Source organism: Berghia stephanieae, unplaced genomic scaffold, assembly GCF_034508935.2.
Source record: "Berghia stephanieae isolate SIO BIC M18660-M18661 unplaced genomic scaffold, UCSD_Bste_1.3 scaffold4937, whole genome shotgun sequence".
NCBI lineage: Eukaryota > Metazoa > Mollusca > Gastropoda > Nudibranchia > Aeolidiidae > Berghia > Berghia stephanieae.
Genome location: NW_027626330.1, coordinates 1 through 4305, shown reverse-complemented (window position 1 = coordinate 4305; position 4305 = coordinate 1). Strand labels below are relative to the sequence as shown.

General features: G+C 65.0%; 1 pseudogene; it reads left to right on the top strand.

Annotated features, from left to right (window-relative positions):
• The first annotated feature begins 907 nt into the window (after positions 1–907).
• On the top strand, positions 908–1057 carry LOC144961923 (5.8S ribosomal RNA; annotated as a pseudogene).
• Positions 1058–4305: the final 3248 nt, after the last annotated feature.

Sequence of the window (4305 nt, the reverse complement as noted above, 5' to 3'; positions counted from 1 at the left end):
GTGCGGTGAGTCGAGAAGGGCCGCGGCAAAGGGGGGTTTCGACGGGGGGAGTTCTCGGCCCCGTTGGGCTTCGGCTGTGGCCCCCGTACCCCTCCTGTCCAGGGGCCCCGTCCCCCCGGGGGTTGGAATGGATACGTACCGGGTTTGATCCTGCCTGGTCTTATGTTTGTCTTGGGGTTAAGCCATGCCGCCCCTACCCACCCACACAAAAGGGGAAGGGCCGCGAACTGCCAGATACGGCGAAATCACGGGTTGGGCGGTTTGCCGGAACCTGTGGGAACCCCCAGACTAATTCGTGCACACGAGTTCCTCCTCTAACGGGGTTACCTCCGCGGGGAGAGGGCCCGAAATTTATTAGGATCTTGACCGGCGCGGCGGGTGGTTAACGCCGCCCGCCAGGCTGAGGCGAACTCTGGGTATTTTGACGACCGCTGTTAGCGGCGTCCCCGTTTGCTCGCCGTCCCATCAAATTTAGACGGCCCGGGCAAGAGCCCCCCGTGTTGGCTACGGGTGACGGAGGATCAGGGGTTCGATCCCGGAGAGGGAGCCTGCGAGCGGCTACCACGCTTAAGGGTGGCAGCAGGCGCCCCGGTCGCAAGGCAAATTAAGGAATTGACGGAAAGGGCACCCCCAGGAGGGAGCCTGCGGCTCAATTTGACTCAACACGGGGAAGTTACCGGTCCGGACCGCGGGGTTGGGGCAGACTGAGGTCTTTCATGATTCGGTGGGTGGTGGTGGGGGCCGTTTCTAGCCCGTGGAGCGATCCGTTTGGTTCTTCCTTTAAGGGGAGACTTGCCCCGGCGGATAACAAAAGGCGGTCAAGGGGTCCGTCTCCGGTTGGGTGGGGGTTCGGCTCTCGGGGGGCGGGACCCTTTGGTCGTTTGGCCCTTAAGCGAAGAAAAAAAAAACATTTTGGCGGTGGATCACTCGGTCCGCTTTCGTAAAAGGGCGGCCCGGTATTTTATCGTGTGAACTGCAGCTGCTCATTGAACATCGACGTTTTGAACGCAAATTGCGGCCGGGGGCGTAAGTCCCGGCCACGTCGTATGAGGGGTCGGCCCTACGACGTCGCCGCAACCGGTCTTTGGGGGGGGGCTGGGGGGGCGGCGTGCCCCGTACCGGTGGGTTGGGCCCGACTGGCGGGTAGATCGAGGGCTCCGTTTTGCCCGGGGGACGGTCCCCCCCGGCCTCTGGGTATGGGCGGGGGGGACACGAAAAGGGCCCCCGCGCACGAAGAGGGGGGGAAGCCGCACGCGATCGGCTCCCTTTTTCCTCAACCCTCGGGCCTGCTCGTTTGTACACGCGGCGAGGGTTTTCGTGGGGGTATGCGGGGAAAAGTAAGTTAAGACGGGGCGGCAAACCCCGACGGATGGGGCATCTCCCCGACCTCATATCGGACGGGGTACCCCCCCGAAACAAAGCATTTCGTAAGCGGAAAAGGGAAAAGAAACCAACGGGGACTCCCCCGAAACGGCAGTGGGAAGCGGGAAGAGCCCAGCGCTGAAACCCCTGGGCCCGTGCCCGCGGGGAGCTGTGCGTTCGGGTCGGTGTCGACCCGGGATGGGGAGCGCCGGCGAGTTTCTTCTCGGCGTGGCTTCCCCGGCGGGTGCCAGGCCCTTGCCGGCGGCCGCTCCTTCCCGCCGACCTCGCCCCCGGATTTGGGTTTTTGCGGGCAGTGCAGCCCAAAGGGGGGGGTAAATCCACCTAAGGCCCTAAGTCCCTGCGCGAGTCCGTAGGAAAAAGTATTGAGGGGAAAATTGAAAAGAACTCTGAAAGAGGGTTTGCAAAGCGGGGGAAAAACCCCCAAAGGGGGGTAAACTGGCGGGCCCCGAGCGACTGTCCCGCGGGGCCCGGTGGTGCCCCGTGCCCCCCGCGGAGGGCCCGGAGACGGGGCCCCTTCCGAGTTCGGGGGGGTCGGGCGCGTGCCCCACCACGGCGGGTCCCGTTCCACCGGCCGGGCCCGTCTCGTCCGCGCGCCCTACGGGGTCGTCGGCCTGCGGATCGTGGGCGCGAGTGGCCGAGAGCGGTCGTATTCGGGTGCCCGTGGTCGACCGGGGAAACAAACGGCGGCGGTTCGCCCGGGGGGTTTTTCGGCCTCCCGGGCGGGGCGGCCCCGGTCCGTCGAAAGGTGCGCAGCGTTTTTCCGGTACCTGCCCGACCCGTCTTGAAACACGGACCAAGGAGTCCGACCCCGTGCAGCCGCAGGTTTCCACAAAACCCCCCGGCGAAGTGAAAGCGAGAGGCCCTCGGGGGCCCCGGGGCGGGATCTCTCGGGCGACTCACCGAGTCCCCCCGGGCGCCCCGCGGCCCCGGCGGTCGCCGCGTTGACGGCCCGTCGGACTGAGGCGGGCGTCGGGCCCCGATAGATGGTGATTACGCCCTGGCAGAGCGAACGGGGGGAAACTCTGGTGGGGCTCGAAGGCTTGACGTGCAAATCGCCGCCCATTGGGCCCCTAGGGGCGAAAGACCAAAAGAACCTCTAGTAGCTGGTTCCCCCGAAGTTTCCCTCGGAAGCGGGGCCGACGGAAAACGATTTTCATGGGTTTAAGCGAAGGTTGGGGCATCGGGGGCGAAACGCCCTCGCCCTATCTCAAACTTTCAAGGGGTTTTAGGCCCCAGACCCGCCTCGCACGGGGGCCTGGCAGAATCAGGGGTGCCGGGAGTGGGCATTTTTGGTAAGCAGAACGGGCCGCTCGGGATAAACCGAACGCCGGTTGTGGTGCCCAAGCAGGACGTCACGGGGAAAGCTAAATGTGGGTCGGTACTGAAGCAGGGCGGTGGCCACGGAAGTCGGAAATTCCGCCAAGGAGTGTTTGTAACAACTCACCTGCCGAACCGACCCGCCTGAAATGGATGGCCCCTGAGCTTTTGGACCCCACCGGGCCGCCCCGCCAGCGGGAGGAGGGGTTGCGACTCCCCTCCCGGGCAGGCGGGGCGGGGGTAGGAGGTGCGCCCGGGGCGGAAAGTCCGGGAGCGCCCCCGTTCGGAGGGCCCCCCGCGGGTTTAAGTCTGGTGGTAGTAGCAAATATTGAACGGAGAGTACTTTTAAAGGGCCGAAAGTGGGGAAAAGGGTTCGGGGGGGAAAAGGCATTTTTGTGGGTGGGGGTCGGTCCTAAGGGGCGGGTTAGCTCCCTTGCTGAAAAGGGGGGGCCGAAACACGGGGGCCGGGCGGGGGCCGCCCCGGGCGCCGCCGCCCCGGCCGGGCAAGTCCCCCGCGACCGCCGAAAGGGAATCCATTAAGGTTCGCTGGGAACCCGGGCGGCGGAGAAGGCCCCCCTCGCCCCGGCGACTACTTCCGGCGTGGGGGGCGCCGCGGCGCCCCGGGCAGAACGGGGAAGCTGCCGTGGGCCCGGGGAGGGGCCGTCGTCTTTTTTTAAAGGTCTGGTTCCCCCTGGAATGGGGGAGGGAAGGGCTGGCCAGGCCGAAAAGCGTCGCCGTAAACTGGCTGCGTCCGGAGCGCTACGGCGGCCCGTGAAAACCCGTCGAGGGCACGTAAATCTCGTGCCGGCCCTTTCTATGCCCGCAGCGGGTTTCCCTAGGTTAGCACCCTCGGTCCCCAAAAGAAATGTGGAAAGGGAAAAGTCGGCAAAATGGATCCTATTTGGGAGAAGGTTTGGGCCCCTTTGAGGGCCGGGGGGGTCGGGTAGGGGGGGAGGAAGCGGGCGAACCGCACGCCCCTGGGGGGGACCCGGGGGGAGGACGTGCGCGGAAACCCGTGGGGGCCCGGGCGGCGGCCCTGCTCGGCTGACCCCCTTCCGGGGCCGTTGGCGCGCGGGGGAAAAACGCGCGACCTCCGATACGCTGTCTCAGAATGTCACGGAAGGGGGGGAATCCACTGCAATTAAAACAGAGCGTCTCAAGCCTAAAAAGGTGTTTACGGGACGTGATTCTGCCCCGTGCTCAGAAAGTCAAAGTGAAGAGATTGCAAAAGCGGGGGTAAACGGCGGGAGTAATATGACTTCTTAAGGTGCCAATCCCCCGCGTTAATTAGCGACGCGCCGAACGGATTTAACGAGTTCCCCACTGTCCCTATTACGCCCCGGGAAATTCACCCAAGGGAAAGGGTTTGGGAAATCAGGGGGAAAGAAGACCCTGTCGAGTTTGACCTACCCGACTTGGGGGGAGCGTGGGGGGTGTAGCATAGGCGGTTTTAGGTCTTCGGGCGCGACAGTGAAATCCCGCTACCCCCGGGGACCCATTACCCGCGGAAATGGGGACTCGGCGCCTTCTTGAAAGGTAGGAGGGTCGAGGTTCGCGTAAGCCGCCGTCGCTCGGGTGGGGGGAAAAGGTCCACCGACTCCCCCC